The sequence below is a fragment of the Ambystoma mexicanum genome, chromosome 9 (assembly GCF_040938575.1).
Source record: "Ambystoma mexicanum isolate Mex_15411 chromosome 9, UKY_AmexF1_1, whole genome shotgun sequence".
Lineage (NCBI taxonomy): Eukaryota > Metazoa > Chordata > Amphibia > Caudata > Ambystomatidae > Ambystoma > Ambystoma mexicanum.
Window position 1 is genome coordinate 827057830 of NC_090931.1, and position 17667 is coordinate 827075496.

The following is a 17667-nucleotide window of genomic DNA, read 5'->3' on the forward strand; positions in this document are numbered from 1 at the left end:
TTTGCACACGGTCAAAGGGCCCAGCCTCAGCCTCTATTGTGTGGAATGGCTATGGGTTGTATTGCACTATTGTCAGGCTTTTGGATCATGTTCACTGTGCTTTAATGTGAGCAGTAAAAGCTACCGCTTTGCTCGCACGCCAATGCTTCATCTACTTTAACATGAAAAACCACGTGACCTTGTTAATTGCACAGGTCTTCCAGCTGAGGGAAGTGGTCAGTGGTCTAGGTGTCGTATGTGTAATTTCCTCCCAGGCTTCCAGCTGCAGGTGTTTACCCAGCCTCATGAGCTGGATGGGATCACGCTCTGCCAGTTGGTCACCTGCATACACTGCTCTATCAGAGCTTCTGTTCTTGGGTATATATATATATGTCCTCGACTGTATATGGGTTATTATTCAATATCTAACCTGATTCTGTGTGCATTTGTATGTCTGCATTGGGTGGTGGGGAGCGGCGGGGGATTCTTTTCGGGAAGGAAAAATGGTGTTTGCACGTCACCTGCCAGTCTCTGTGTGTTGGTGCATGTTGTAGTTCTGGGCGATCGAGGGGTTGGCTTCCGTAGAGAAGTGTCTTGTTTGGGGCATTGCCTGTTTTGTAGAAGGGGGAATATACAACCTCTTTGTTGTCATTATAAAAAAGGTCAAAAATAACCACTTTTGTACAAGGTCTTGTCTTGGGGAAAAGAACGACTTTTCACTTCAGAAAATGATGTCCGGGGGATCCAGGCTCAAAGCGCGACTAATGGGACCAAAAACAAATGATCCGTTTGGAAAATAATGCTAAAAAAAGGAGAAGGGGGGAACGCAAGAGATTGCTTGCAACATGGATAATTTTAACAAAACATCTATGAATAAATATTAATTAACAACATGTTCTATATGACAAGCAATGCATTTGGTTTGAACACAAGAGCACGGGGGAGGGTGTAGAGGCGTCGCGAGAGCTCCCGCTCTCGCGAGACCTCGCAGCGCGACGAAGCCCGCCCCCGCGGCTTCGCGCGCAGAGGGAGACGAGCGGAGAGAGCGACGCGACAAGGTGCGTCCCGCCGGCTCCCCCATAAACGGGGCCTGCAGTGCGTACACTGCACACGGACATCACGGCAGCTTACCCTGAGCTCCATTAGGCACGTTGGCCTTTATTGTTGAGACACGCACGTTGTGTGCGTTGATGCATGAAACCAAGGAGGAATAAACAGATTGTTAAAGATTCCCCGACTCCTGTCTTTACTGCAAGCAGTTTACTACAGAGGGGTGAAAGGTGTGAAACAGATGTGCTTGCACAAGCACTGTGACAGCACACGTTTAGATCCCAGCATCAGTGCTCACGTTTAAATATTGGCATCAGTGTTCAAGTCACGTGGACTAATCAGAAGTGACACCAGTGATGTCAAACTGCAGGTCATCGCGAGGTTACAAATTCAGCCCCATCTCCACCAAAGCCTCGAACTTATATGACACAATATATTAACATGTAAAATGCATGTGTCAGTGAGGATGTTGCTATCACCACAGGTGTTATGCTATGTGTAGCAGCCGCGCTCCTTCAGGTGTGTGATTCCATGTAGTCACAAACAGTGTGCCAAGGGAAATAGTTGTTTGGGGGTCTACCTGCTCTCTCTCAATGTGTTTTCTACCTTCCCCATGTGGGCTCTCTCTTTAACATGTGCTGCTTGCAGTCCTGCACTGCTCAGGTGGCAAACATGTCTGTAAACTGCCACTGCCAGCTCAAGCCAGCCCATGAGCTCACACCCCTCCCCCCTCCATCTCTCCCTCCTTTGCGCTCTTACTACCCCGTGTTTGGTCTCTCTGTAGACTCTCTCTCTGCTGTGCACTCTCATGTGGGCTCGCTCGTGCTTTACATGCGGGCTTACGCAGCCTTCTCTCTCTTCCCACGCGTGTTCACTCTCCCTTTTAAACTCTCCCTTTCTTCCCTGGAACACTCCCCCCTGCGAATTCTCCACTCCCTCTTTCCCACTCCCTCTGCTCGCTATCTCTCCCTCCCGCATGTCTCTTTCCCTCCCTCCCATGCTCTTAGTGTTATGCCTCCAGTACTCACTCATATGCAGACGCATGAACTGATCAGTCTATCCTCACACTCCCTCCGTTACCCTTCCTCACACGTTCACTAAGCTGCCAATCCTTGCTCTCATTCCTTATTTTTCCACCCCAACGTGCTTACTGAATAAGCCATTCATGCATATCACACTGCTGCATTTATCCATACATACATCCTCACACTATCGTGTGCTTTTAAACGTTCATTCAATCATCCATCTTCAATTCACCTCTCTGGTAACACGCCCTTACCTTTCACCTAGTGTCAAACATTCATTCAGAAACCCTCCCTCCTGAGGCGTTGCTAAGGGGCGAGGGGGCTGAGGGGGCTATACCCTGGTTCTTTTGGTTGTAGCCTGGACAGAAGCTCAGGGGCTACAACCAAAAGGCTATAGCTAGCCCCGAGTCCCGCCAATCCCGACATTAGCTTAGCCCCTGACCTGTTCCTCCCCCTCCCTCTCCCTCTCATTCATGTAACCTCAGATTCGTATTAATGTAGTTACGTGTCCCAAACCATGTCATGAGTCCGACTGCCTTATTTCAATGTGCCCAAGTGCGCACTTGTGCATAAACTTAGAAAGGACATGTTTTCACCATACAACAGCCAAAATGATTTGCTTTGCCGGTGCTTGTTTTACATACTGTAGTTGCTTCTACAGAAAGAAGGGAGGGTGGTGAGCAGAAAGCAGGATGTATACATGGGTGAGTGGGTGTTGAGGAAGTAGGCAGGGATAAGTAGTTGGAAAGGCGCCAATGAGATGGTGTAGTACAAGAAAACAGCACCCGCCCATTTAAGGCAAGGGCATTGGTCAACAAATTGCAGTGAATAAGACAGTTGCCAGACGTTCCATTTTTACAGTGACCCTTTCGAGTAATGTGTTTGAAATAAGAAGTTGAGTGTTGTGTGAGGGCGAGCTAAGAGTTTAGCGATGTGAACATCTACGCTGAAGCAAATATGACTTCAGCTCAAACTTTAGCTGTTGGCTTGTACCAACATATCATCGCATAGGCAACATCGCTGCCTCCAGATGAGCAGTCGGCTACACAGGCAGGGCTCGTGTTGAGTTTCATGCCACTGCCTGGCCGAAACACGGCCGAGATCTGCCTCCTCTCGCTACAAATAAAAAAAGCATGCTTCGTGGGAGGCAGGCAGAGTCTAGACCTGCTATCCCATCCTCCACCACATGGCAACGACCCATCTTTCCCGCGCTAGGTTTTGGGGAGGCTGGGGAACAGGGAGATCGTAGAATATTGGTAGGGAAGCATGCGGTATGAGTGGGGTAAAATAGGGGCCACGGGAGGCTGCCCCCATAAAAAAAAAGTTTGCAAAGGTAGCGGGCGCCCCTCTCTCGACAGAACAAGTCCAGATAACCTGTTCAGTGGTTATTAACCACTTGAGAGTTCGCAGCCACTGCTTTTACTCACTGTGCCTTTCACAGATGGGAAATATCCATTTGCATATCAGTCTTTATCCTGCCCAGGGGCAGTCCAGCACCGAAATGCAATGGCAATTCCAACCTGAACGAGAGTACCACCAGCAACCCCATACACGTGTTTCACCCTTGTTGGGGATCATCAGTGAGGTGAAGCTGATGCCTCTCTAAGCACAGTGAGAGGGAGACCACGTCTGGTTGCCCCCAGGTGAACTAGGGTTACCAATCCCAGGTTCCTTGAAATTTAGTTTGCAAAGGTAGCGGGCGCCCCTCTCTCGACAGAACAAGGCCTGATAACCTGTTCAGTGGTTATTAACCACTTGAGAGTTCGCAGCCACTGCTTTTACTCACTGTGCCTTTCACAGATGGGAAATATCCATTTGCATATCAGTCTTTGTCCTGCCCAGGGGCAGTCCAGCACCGAAATGCAATGGCAATTCCAACCTGAACGAGAGTACCACCAGCAACCCCATACACGTGTTTCACCCTTGTTGGGGATCATCAGTGAGGTGAAGCTGATGCCTCTCTAAGCACAGTGAGAGGGAGACCACGTCTGGTTGCCCCCAGGAGACCTAGGGTTACCAATCCCAGGTTCCTTGAAATTTAGTTTGCAAAGGTAGCGGGCGCCCCTCTCTCGACAGAACAAGGCCTGATAACCTGTTCAGTGGTTATTAACCACTTGAGAGTTCGCAGCCACTGCTTTTACTCACTGTGCCTTTCACAGATGGGGAAATACCATTTGCATATCAGTCTTTGTCCTGCCCAGGGGCAGTCCAGCACCGAAATGCAATGGCAATTCCAACCTGAACGAGAGTACCACCAGCAACCCCATACACGTGTTTCACCCTTGTTGGGGATCATCAGTGAGGTGAAGCTGATGCCTCTCTAAGCACAGTGAGAGGGAGACCACGTCTGGTTGCCCCCAGGAGACCTAGGGTTACCAATCCCAGGTTCCTTGAAATTTAGTTTGCAAAGGTAGCGGGCGCCCCTCTCTCGACAGAACAAGGCCTGATAACCTGTTCAGTGGTTATTAACCACTTGAGAGTTCGCAGCCACTGCTTTTACTCACTGTGCCTTTCACAGATGGGAAATATCCATTTGCATATCAGTCTTTGTCCTGCCCAGGGGCAGTCCAGCACCGAAATGCAATGGCAATTCCAACCTGAACGAGAGTACCACCAGCAACCCCATACACGTGTTTCACCCTTGTTGGGGATCATCAGTGAGGTGAAGCTGATGCCTCTCTAAGCACAGTGAGAGGGAGACCACGTCTGGTTGCCCCCAGGAGACCTAGGGTTACCAATCCCAGGTTCCTTGAAATTTAGTTTTCAAAGGTAGCGGGCGCCCCTCTCTCGACAGAACAAGGCCTGATAACCTGTTCAGTGGTTATTAACCACTTGAGAGTTCGCGGCCACTGCTTTTACTCACTGTGCCTTTCACAGATGGGAAATATCCATTTGCATATCAGTCTTTGTCCTGCCCAGGGGCAGTCCAGCACCGAAATGCAATGGCAATTCCAACCTGAACGAGAGTACCACCAGCAACCCCATACACGTGTTTCACTCTTGTTGGGGATCATCAGTCAGGTCAAGCTGATGCCTCTCTAAGCACAGTGAGAGGGAGACCACGTCTGGTTGCCCCCAGGAGACCTAGGGTTACCAATCCCAGGTTCCTTGAAATTTAGTTTGCAAAGGTAGCGGGCGCCCCTCTCTCGACAGAACAAGGCCTGATAACCTGTTCAGTGGTTATTAACCACTTGAGAGTTCGCAGCCACTGCTTTTACTCACTGTGCCTTTCACAGATGGGAAATATCCATTTGCATATCAGTCTTTGTCCTGCCCAGGGGCAGTCCAGCACCGAAATGCAATGGCAATTCCAACCTGAACGAGAGTACCACCAGCAACCCCATACACGTGTTTCACCCTTGTTGGGGATCATCAGTGAGGTGAAGCTGATGCCTCTCTAAGCACAGTGAGAGGGAGACCACGTCTGGTTGCCCCCAGGAGACCTAGGGTTACCAGTCCCAGGTTCCTTGAAATTTAGTTTGCAAAGGTAGCGGGCGCCCCTCTCTCGACAGAACAAGGCCTGATAACCTGTTCAGTGGTTATTAACCACTTGAGAGTTCGCAGCCACTGCTTTTACTCACTGTGCCTTTCACAGATGGGAAATACCATTTGCATATCAGTCTTTGTCCTGCCCAGGGGCAGTCCAGCACCGAAATGCAATGGCAATTCCAACCTGAACGAGAGTACCACCAGCAACCCCATACACGTGTTTCACCCTTGTTGGGGATCATCAGTGAGGTGAAGCTGATGCCTCTCTAAGCACAGTGAGAGGGAGACCACGTCTGGTTGCCCCCAGGAGACCTAGGGTTACCAATCCCAGGTTCCTTGAAATTTAGTTTGCAAAGGTAGCGGGCGCCCCTCTCTCGACAGAACAAGGCCTGATAACCTGTTCAGTGGTTATTAACCACTTGAGAGTTCGCAGCCACTGCTTTTACTCACTGTGCCTTTCACAGATGGGAAATATCCATTTGCATATCAGTCTTTGTCCTGCCCAGGGGCAGTCCAGCACCGAAATGCAATGGCAATTCCAACCTGAACGAGAGTACCACCAGCAACCCCATACACGTGTTTCACCCTTGTTGGGGATCATCAGTGAGGTGAAGCTGATGCCTCTCTAAGCACAGTGAGAGGGAGACCACGTCTGGTTGCCCCCAGGAGACCTAGGGTTACCAATCCCAGGTTCCTTAAAATTTAGTTTTCAAAGGTAGCGGGCGCCCCTCTCTCGACAGAACAAGGCCTGATAACCTGTTCAGTGGTTATTAACCACTTGAGAGTTCGCGGCCACTGCTTTTACTCACTGTGCCTTTCACAGATGGGAAATATCCATTTGCATATCAGTCTTTGTCCTGCCCAGGGGCAGTCCAGCACCGAAATGCAATGGCAATTCCAACCTGAACGAGAGTACCACCAGCAACCCCATACACGTGTTTCACTCTTGTTGGGGATCATCAGTCAGGTGAAGCTGATGCCTCTCTAAGCACAGTGAGAGGGAGACCACGTCTGGTTGCCCCCAGGAGACCTAGGGTTACCAATCCCAGGTTCCTTGAAATTTAGTTTGCAAAGGTAGCGGGCGCCCCTCTCTCGACAGAACAAGGCCTGATAACCTGTTCAGTGGTTATTAACCACTTGAGAGTTCGCAGCCACTGCTTTTACTCACTGTGCCTTTCACAGATGGGAAATATCCATTTGCATATCAGTCTTTGTCCTGCCCAGGGGCAGTCCAGCACCGAAATGCAATGGCAATTCCAACCTGAACGAGAGTACCACCAGCAACCCCATACACGTGTTTCACTCTTGTTGGGGATCATCAGTCAGGTGAAGCTGATGCCTCTCTAAGCACAGTGAGTGGGAGACCACGTCTGGTTGCCCCCAGGAGACCTAGGGTTACCAATCCCAGGTTCCTTGAAATTTAGTTTGCAAAGGTAGCGGGCGCCCCTCTCTCGACAGAACAAGGCCTGATAACCTGTTCAGTGGTTATTAACCACTTGAGAGTTCGCAGCCACTGCTTTTACTCACTGTGCCTTTCACAGATGGGAAATATCCATTTGCATATCAGTCTTTGTCCTGCCCAGGGGCAGTCCAGCACCGAAATGCAATGGCAATTCCAACCTGAACGAGAGTACCACCAGCAACCCCATACACGTGTTTCACCCTTGTTGGGGATCATCAGTGAGGTGAAGCTGATGCCTCTCTAAGCACAGTGAGAGGGAGACCACGTCTGGTTGCCCCCAGGAGACCTAGGGTTACCAGTCCCAGGTTCCTTGAAATTTAGTTTGCAAAGGTATCGGGCGCCCCTCTCTCGACAGAACAAGGCCTGATAACCTGTTCAGTGGTTATTAACCACTTGAGAGTTCGCAGCCACTGCTTTTACTCACTGTGCCTTTCACAGATGGGAAATATCCATTTGCATATCAGTCTTTGTCCTGCCCAGGGGCAGTCCAGCACCGAAATGCAATGGCAATTCCAACCTGAACGAGAGTACCACCAGCAACCCCATACACGTGTTTCACCCTTGTTGGGGATCATCAGTGAGGTGAAGCTGATGCCTCTCTAAACACAGTGAGAGGGAGACCACGTCTGGTTGCCCCCAGGAGACCTAGGGTTACCAATCCCAGGTTCCTTGAAATTTAGTTTGCAAAGGTAGCGGGCGCCCCTCTCTCGACAGAACAAGGCCTGATAACCTGTTCAGTGGTTATTAACCACTTGAGAGTTCGCAGCCACTGCTTTTACTCACTGTGCCTTTCACAGATGGGAAATATCCATTTGCATATCAGTCTTTGTCCTGCCCAGGGGCAGTCCAGCACCGAAATGCAATGGCAATTCCAACCTGAATTGCTGGACTGCCCATGTGAGCGGGACAAAGACTGATATGCAAATGGATATTTCCCATCTGTGAAAGGTACAGTGAGCAAAAAGCAGATGGCTGCAAACTCTCAATGTGGTTAACAACCACTGAACAGGTTATCATGCCTTGTTCTTCCGAGAGAGGGGCGCCTGCTACCTTTGTTGAACCCATAAAAAAAAACACTGCATGAAAAGGTGGTAAAGTGGCCCATTCAATCAGATGCAGCAAATGCTGGCAACACTGCGCTGGCGGAAGGCAGGCGAGGAATGCCTTGTCTGAGGGCGCACAGCTCAGAGGTATTTCCTGGCAGGGTGATCACACACTCCCTAGAATGGAGGGCGTGGGAGGGGGTGGGGGTGATGTAAGGAATGTGCCCTGCAACAGAGTGCTCGCACTGCTCAGGTCTTCTCCCCCCTGTCTCTGGTAGGAGAGGCAGCCAGGCCCGGGGTGTGTCCCGGTGTCGCCTTAAGTGCAGGGCCCCCAGTGCCCTCTAGAGCTCCTGCCTCCCTTGCCCCCCCCTTTGGAAACCCATATATTGCCTCGCCCCACTGCTGAATAGCCCAATAGGCCAAGGGTGGGTCACCAGGAGACTTTTTCTTAAAGAGGGAGGGCAGTGACACAGTGCCCAGGCATGGAGCATGGATTAGGGTGCCCCACCTTTACACCTGTCACCGGCGAGTGGCATTCCTCTTACACCCTGACCTCTCCCAGGATGGTGAAGCCAAGTGGTTTTGGATGGGTATTCCATATTCTAAGCAATGGAGAGGATCATTTTATTGTAGCTTGATGAAGGTTTGCTGGGAGGGCGATTCCACTGAGGTCTATGAAAAGCACGGGGCATGTTAGGGGGGGGGGGGTTGGTGGGCACTGAACGTGAGGTGCCATCCAAATGAGAGTGGGTTGCGAGATATGGTCCGTTGTGGTAAATAAGCACTATTTTACCAGCTGCATTTGCAACAGGCCCTCCAGGTCGCTCTCGGGTTATCAGGGACTGCAGCAGACACCCAGAATAAATGTAGGAGGGACCGGTGTCTCTGTCAGGTGGCAGCTCATGCGAAGTACACATGCTTGGGTTGCTATGACTAATGGGCTGTCTAGATGCCTGCTTGCCTGATGCGCCCACTACGTGCTCACCTTTTCATTAATTTCAACATGCCAGGGGTCATTCGGGATAGACGCTGAACCAGTCCTTTTTCTAAGTGTCACGGCGAGACGTGGAATCCTTGATTCATAATAGGAAAACTACATGTCCCAGAATGCCACCAAAGCAAAGCAGGGTGGGATGAGACCGCCCGAATGGCATTGCCGTGTGGGCGTGTATGCCGTAATGGTGGCACTGCAAATGCATACGTCATGAATAACACGCTGCATCCCGGTATCAAGGTGTGACCTCATCACACAGCCTCTTCCGTGGCGTGTCTAAAGATGAAAGCAGTGCAGCCCATGTGACGGCGTGCAGACATAGCGACTTGTTCCACGTCAGGGGAAAGCTAATGAACCAGTCCGGACTTGTAGACATACATTATAATGCATTCTGATTATTGCAGTTTCTAAATGTGCAAAAAATGACCTGCCTGGAAAAAGCAGCACGTAAGGAGCGTAGCCTGAAAGCTCGGCGCCTGCATAGTGGGAATGACGAGGTGACGCTAGGGGTCAGCATTGGGCAGTGGCTTGCCCACTTGAATTGCTTTACTGAACTGCCACATGTTCATACTCCACAAACTTGGCATGCTGACTGCTATTGTGTGGCCGAAGGGGAAACGTGTTTGACCCTATATGACTCCTAGACGCCCGCTGGAATTCCCCCTACATGGCACTGGGCCACACTGAGTTTCTCCTGGGAGATCCGCCAGGACTGTTCCCTGGATAACATGCATTCGGCCGTCCCTGCTGTAAGCTCTGCCCGGAAACTACCTCACCCATCATTTACTTAGCATCTGGCTGCCCCGTATGCCTTCCTTTGCTGTGTATTTGTCAACTTTGACCTAGGACCACTCACTGCCCGCTGCCTAACACACCAGGCCACACCAGCGTGCACTGGGGTTTCTCCACACACCTATCTCACCAGAAGGGCACCCGCTGCTGGGATGTTGCCCCAGGGTCTCCCACGGGGGTGTTGCTATGTCTGGAAAAGATCCGGGGCTGCGCTAATGTCTGGACTGTTGGGACTCGGGGCTAGCTATAGCCTTTTGCTTGTAGCCCCTGAGCTTCGATCCGGGGCTACAACTTTAAAACCCGGGGCTATAGCCCCCTTCTAGCCCCCCCCCCCAGCAACTCTCCCAGCCGATATGGTCACACAGCCACTCTTGATTGCTTGCTTCCAAGACCCCACCCCATCGGGACCTCCTCCAAACTAACCTCTGCATATATTATCTGTTTGAGCAGCTATGTCCAAACACACTCTATGGATACCAACCAAGCCACTTACATAAGTCAAATGAATTCATATCCCTACCAACAGACATCAAACATCAGAAGGTTACCCCTTCCCAGCCAACTTGCAAATCACAGCCACGCGCAATGCACCCTACCACCAGGAACACACCAGGCGCCCCTTTGGGCACAAATGCCTCCATGTCCTGGAGGCAAAACATCCAGCAGCAGCCGACCTACACCCAGTAAGTACCCGGGTACTTCCGAACATCACACGCGCATCAACGCAACAGCAGAGCTATCCTGCACCCCCTACCCCCCTCACTCCCGGCGAACCTAGCGCTGCAAGAAACCCAGTCACATAACATCATAGCTCAGAGAGCTCATCCCATGGGGCCGGTGTACCTTATATGTAGCGTTGCAGAGAACTTTCTGTAACCTAAATCTATATATCCGGGTTCTGGCAGGGCTAGTGACGCGGTCCATACATTGATTGCTATAGGGTCTGATAATGCTAGAGCTGCTACTTATACATAATTCTACATCAGGTGAGGGGGAGGCAGCGCCTGTTGATCAGCCTTCATGAGACTGCCAGGAGAGGTGTAGTAATTAAAGTTAGCTTCAGTGTGTGAAGGCTCGCGGCTTTCCCAGCTCGTGGCCTCCAGTTAGAATGTGTGTTATAGAATGTGGAGACGGGTGACGTGAGTGAGACGGTTGAAAGAGGGATGTCGAGTGAGGCTGGAGGTTGCTGTACGGGGCGCCGGATATATGCATGAGAAGAAGCACATATACAAATAAAAGAAGTTAACTAACCTTTGTCGTGCGGCCGATTACTTCAAATGGCGACGAGGATGCCGGCGCCCTGAGAACCCACGGGCCGAATCGGGTGAAATTCATAAAAGAAAAACTACGCAAGAGCGGATGCTCCGAGCTGCTGTGCCACACGGCGCAGGCTTGTGCAGTGAAGGAGAGCAGACGCTCCGAATCAACGTGCTGGCATTACGTTGGTTTGTGCTGAGAAGGTCGTATTTTTCATGAATTGTGCCCCGCCCCCGTGTGACAAGTTGTGTATATAGCACATACAGTAAAGCAGAGGAAAGGACCTACATAAATGCACAAGTCACATGATATGTTTGACATTGAGGCAGAATGAGGAATAGACAGTGATCCACTCTTCCTCCTCACAGTATATAAATGTACAAGTCACATGATATGTTTGACATTGAGGCAGAATGAGGAAAAGACAGTGATCCACTCTTCCTCCTCACAGTATTTGAAGATTAAATTTCTGAATTTAGCAAATTCCAACAACTGTACAATTAACAACTGTATAACAAGAATATACATTTAATGTTTAAGAATGTTGCAAGGCATCAGTATACAACCGCCGGCAAGTTTCCTTCCAACGCCTGGTCAACCAGTGGTCTTGTGGTCAGAATGGAAAGAGTTCTGGTTAAATTACATTCAGGCTGTAGAACAGGAGGAGCTCACATCCCGGAAAAAGAAGTTACTACTGTTACACGCATTGGGGTTGGAAGGACAAAGGAAGTTCAGAGAATTGCCAGAATTAACTGTGGATGAAGCTGGTGATGCGGATGAACATGATAGAGCTATTAGGCAATTGGACAAATATTATGCTCCAGAAACCAATGTAGCTATAAATAGATACAAGTTCTACATCAGGGTGCAGAAAGAACAGGAGAGCATTGAAGAATATGTTTCTGCATTGAGAATACTGTCAAGGACGTGCCAATTTGGTAATGGCATCACTTTGGATGAGTTAATCAGAGATCAAATCATTATCCACTCGAAAGATAATATTATTCAGGATAGGTTATGGATGGTGGGCAACCCATCCCTACCAGAAACTATAGCCATAGCAAAGCGAGTGGAACACACTCAATTGTGTTCGAGAGAGATGAAAAACAAGAAAGAAGAAGCTGCACAAAGTATGCAGAAACATAGCCAGGGCAGCAAGGAGATACAAGAGAAGGAAACTGAGGAGCAAAGTCAGGTGAATGTAATTCGACCCAAAGACAGAGGTGGGACGAATATCAAGAATAAAGAGAAAGGTGAAATTAATGCAGGACGTAACAACAGAATGAAGAATTTAGACCAGAAAGGGAACTCATACAGAGGAAGGAAACTGGATCAAGAATGAAACCAGGGTTCAAAATGATCAAAGGGTGCAGTACAACCAACAGAGGGAAGGAGACAGATGTTATAATTGTGGCAGAACTGGCCATTACGCTTATGCTAAACAATGTCCTGCATTAGGACAAAAATGTGGAAATTGTGGAATAAGAGGCCATTTCGCGGTTACGTGTAGAAGGAGGAAGAACATTTCTGCCATAATGGAAGAAGAAGAAGAAGAATCGGATGAAGAAAGAGTGTTCCTTATACGAGAACCACCTGATGGAGAATTCAAATGCCCAAGTTGTGAGGTATTCCTGGACAATTGGAAACTCAAGGTGAAGGTGGATAGTTGTTCGCCATGGACAATTATCACAATGAAAACTTGGAAAAATTTAGCAAAACGTGGTTTTAAAACCAAGATGGAAGTATCAGACATAATGAATCCTGGAGGATTTGAAGGATCCAGAATCAAAATGATTGGTTGGTTCCCGAGTATTATTAAATTCAGAGACAGACGATCTCAAGTAAAGGTATATGTTGCTGAAAAAGGAGTAAATGTTTTGGGGTGGAGAGATCAAGCTGGACTGAGAATCAGGTTGGATCCATGTAACGAAGAGCAAGTTTTGGTGGTTAATAAGAGTCAAACACGAAGATCGAAGGAAGTTAAGGAAAAGGAGCAAGGCAAATCTGCAAAATTAGGATTGTTAAAAGATTTTTCACACAGAATACGCCTCAAGAAAGGAGCGATACCTGTTAGGCACACGAAATCCAGACCCATTCCATTTGCCATTGCTGAAAAGGTGGAGCAGGAATTGATATCATTAGAAACTGAAGGAGTTATAGAAAAAATTGAGTCATCTGAGTGGGTGAGCCCTATTGTAGTTGCATTGAAGAAAAATGGCAAACTTAGGATTTGTGTGGATTTGAGAGATGTCAACAAAAACATTATAACAGATGTGTTTCCACTTCCCATCATCTCTGAGATGTTGAATCGTATTGACAATGCTGATGTATTTTCCACCTTGGACCTATCGAGCGCATATCATCAAATATCATTAACAGAAGACTGTAGAGACATAACAGCATTTGTTACACCTCATGGATTGTATCGTTACAAACGCATGCCATTTGGACTAGCGTCTGCAGCAGCAGTATTTCAAAGAATTATGACAAATGTGTTGAAAGGTTTGAGTGGAGTGCTTGTATATCAAGATGATATAATAGTATTTGGCAAAGGGTCAGTGGAGCATGATGGGAGATTGAAGGAAGTGTTGAAAAGATTGGAAGAAGTTGGATTGAAAATTGAGATGAACAAATGTAAATTTGGGGTAGAGGAAGTAGAATATTTAGGGCATGCAGTAAATGGTAAAGGTTATAAACCCAAAAGAGATGCATTAGAAGCTATCAAGGAGTCACCAGAGCCAAAAAACAAAGACGAACTAAGATCGTTTTTGGGTTTGTGTGAATATTACAACAGATTTGTGAAAAACTTTGCTAGTACAACGGAACAATTGAGGAAATTATTGAAAAAAGATGCAAAGTTTGTTTGGAGTGATGAATGTAGTGAGGCAGTCAGAAGTATAAAAGGAGGGATTTGCAATTCTGTAGAATTGGGAGGATTTGTTTATGGGAGACCCACCAAGATTACAGTGGATGCGAGTGGAAATGGTTTAGGAGCAGTGTTGACACAGGTAGATGAAGATGCCAATGAAAAGACCATCAGTCATGCTTCGAGAGCAATCTCAGAAACAGAAGGCAGATATTCGGTAATCGAAAAGGAATTATTGGCATGTTCATGGTCAGTGAATTATTTTAGAAAATATTTGTGGGGAAACAAATTTGTAATTCAAACTGACCATAAACCATTGATAGAAGTTCTCACTGTGAGAGGAATGTGCAAAGCATCTCCAAGATTAGCTAGACTTAGTTTAAAATTGCAGGATTACAATTTTTCTGTGAGGTATGTGCCGGGGAAGAGAAATATAATTGCCGATTATTTATCTAGATTGCCGTTAAAGAATAATGAAGTGAATGCAGATCCAGATGAGGAAATAGTAGCAGTTATTTTCGAAGTCACGTCCAAGGAGATGTGGATAGAAGAATTGGCTAAGGATGAGGAATTGCAGGAGATAAGGAAGAACACAGAATTTGGTTGGCCTGGAAAAAAAGTTGTAAGCGAAGGTTGTAGGAAATATTGGGAGATTAGGGATGAGTTGTCAATGGAAGATGGGTTTTTAGTGAGAGGAGATAAGTTAATTCCGTGACACAAGTTTTGGAATGAACTAATTGAGAAGGCGCACCAAGGCCATCCTGGCATCACAGGCACTACAAATAATGTACGGTTGAAATATTGGTGGCCAGGCATGGATATTATGATTGAGAGGTTTATCAGGAATTGTTGGCCATGTCAAAACAGTGATAAGAGTTGTAGGATTGTCAAGTCTAAACCAATTAGCATTGACAAAGGTGATGCGCCATGGGAGATGCTTGGGATTGACATCATTGGACCATATTTGAAATTGTTTGGAGAAAAAGAGTTCCTTATTGTATTGGTGGATTATTACTCAGGTTGGGTGGAAGTCAAAGCAGTGAAGAAAATTGATACTTATGAGGTAACTAAGTTTTTAATGCAGATATGCAGAAGGGAAGGATTTCCAAAAATAATAATAAGTGATAATGGAGTTCAGTTCAGAAGTAATGAAATGAAAGAATTTGTCAAAAGGACAGGCATTGAATGGAGGTTTTCGTCATTATACCACCCACAAACCAATGGGTTGGTGGAGAGATACAACCGTGTAATCGTAGAAGCAGTAGAATTGGCATTGAGTAACAATTTACCGGTTGATGAAGTTCTTAAGGAAAGGATATGGAGTACTAGGATGTCAGTCAAAAGAGGAATGGAAGTATCACCTTTTGAATTAATGAGGGGGAGAGCTCCCAATACGTTACTTAATCCTGAATGGGTTAATCGGAGGAAGGGTGTGTGTACTGGGTCACAAGGTCATGGGAAACATCAAGAATCACATAAATTAAGTAAAATGCATGTTGAAAAGTTTAAGTTGAGGATAATGCCGGGCGACTTTGTACGAATCAAGTTTGGAAGGAAAGTTAAGAAGGGAGACTCTAAATACAGCAGGCCTGTCAAGGTAATACAAGTGTTCAAGAGAGCGGTTAGAGTTGCAGGAGGATCTGTATGGAATATGGACAGGGTTAGTAAATGGATGTGGAAAGGTGACAAGCAGGGACACATACAAGTCGAAGCAGAGAGGCCAGTAAGTGATGTGTTTGGTGATGAAAATATTCTAAATAGCAATGATGTTGTGGATGGTAGTTTGGGAAGACATGCTGGTGAGGATGTGGTTCAGCGACAACAAGGGGAGGGGGAGATTGGAAGCAGGAATGTGATTGGAAGCAGGAATGTGCGCAATTCGAGAGAAAGGAGATTGCCGTTTTGGTCAAGGGATTATGACATGTAACATACTCCATAATTATAGTCATTCGCATTATCCTTTGTTTCCCATACAGTGTAAATTTATGAATTCACTGTTTTAGTAATATCATTCTTTAAGTTTTCCACTATTGTGGTATTTTCTTAAGTTATATTAGTTTAGTTTATTGTAGGTTTTCTTTATTCATTAAAATGTTTAGGGGGGGGGTGATGTAGTAATTAAAGTTAGCTTCAGTGTGTGAAGGCTCGCGGCTTTCCCAGCTCGTGGCCTCCAGTTAGAATGTGTGTTATAGAATGTGGAGACGGGTGACGTGAGTGAGACGGTTGAAAGAGGGATGTCGAGTGAGGCTGGAGGTTGCTGTACGGGGCGCCGGATATATGCATGAGAAGAAGCACGTATACAAATAAAAGAAGTTAACTAACCTTTGTCGTGCGGCCGATTACTTCAAGAGGCCTTTGCACTCGCCCCCCACCGCCCCCCTCCATGGGTCAAGTCCTAAAAATTAAAGTGGGGGGACTCGTCAACAAACGCAATGGGATGTGACGTTGCCAGAAATTAGCATATTAAAGTGAAATATGCAAATTTCATTCAATTGGCTTTGCATAACCACCCAAATTGTACAGGACACATGGCATTTGCCTTTCATGAAATCAACACACACACAAACAAAACCAAGAGAGAATATTTTCTTCTAATAGTGTTTTTGAAAACGTTAAAAGGTGTGCATGTTTTAAAATCCAAGAGCCAATACAAAAGTTTTCCTTGCAACTTGCAGTACCAAAACGGGACATTTCACCATTAGTTGTTTATTTTTCATCAGGTTAAATAGTGCAGTTGTGAGGATCCGGCCTGTAAAGCTGACGACTGGCGTTCGATCTGCGAGGTCGGGTTTAATTTGTAAATTCAAAGAGGTCATTCAATGTTTCTCATTTTAGCTGGGGGGACTGAGTCCCCCCTCTGAAAAAAAGTGGGTGGACTCCGTCCCCCCACTTGTGGCCTGCCCCCGTCACTTCTTTGCGCTAATAACTGAACAGCTCCACTTCTGGAGGACTGGAGTGGCACGGGCCAGGAAGCCGTGGATACTATTCCAAGAGTTACCCGGCCATTTTTTCGCCAGCCCACTGCCACGCTCTGGCTCGGATCAATGTGTGCATGTTATGCCAACTCACACGCCGCCCCCTACACACACACACACCTCGTCACTCAAAATGCACACTATGAATTAAACTATGGCTGGGCCGTTAGCTATTAGTAAATAAAACCGCCATCCTCTACAGGTGCTCGCTATAAATTCGTACTGAAGAAAAAGCCTACCGTGTGCGCTCACTCGAGGTTGCAGATGACGCTTCAGCGAACGCCCCCACGCGGCCAGAGAGTGCAGGCCCCTCACGCGCTCCACGCACCCCTTCCAGAACCCTCTGGGCGTCGGGAGGGTCCGCGCTCCTGAGCTTCTGCTCTGACAATGCGCACTGCCTCCTCTCTGAGGCTAAATGCCAAGCGAAACAGGAAGAAGCAGAGGGGGAAACCGGGCAGAAGAAAAAGCCTGCTCTGCTGAAACCATCATCGACGTTTCCTAACGAATTGTTGCTCAACTGCGCCCTTGCGGGCAAAGAAAGAGGCGGGCTCGGCTCCGCCAGGGTCTCTCCCCCGACTAGGAAGCCCGAGGGGGCTGCCCTGCCGGGCCTGTCTCGGGGCGAGGATGCCGGGCTCTCTGTCTCCACAGGTCTTATCACGAAGCCAACGGTTTCTGTGGTCAGTAATTGGCCGCGCTGTGCCAACAAATCCCGAGTCGCTTCATTTTAGCTGCAAA

General features: G+C 47.7%; 1 protein-coding gene across 1 annotated transcript in view; it reads right to left on the reverse strand.

Moving 5' to 3' along the window:
- The window catches only part of ITGB2 (integrin subunit beta 2), a 588196-nt gene extending 570887 nt beyond the window's left edge, over positions 1-17309 (reverse strand). Inside the window, exon 1 of the mRNA XM_069615850.1 lies at positions 17172-17309. The gene's annotated coding sequence lies outside the window, so the exon portion shown is untranslated. The remainder of the gene's footprint in view (positions 1-17171) is intronic.
- Positions 17310-17667: the final 358 nt, after the last annotated feature.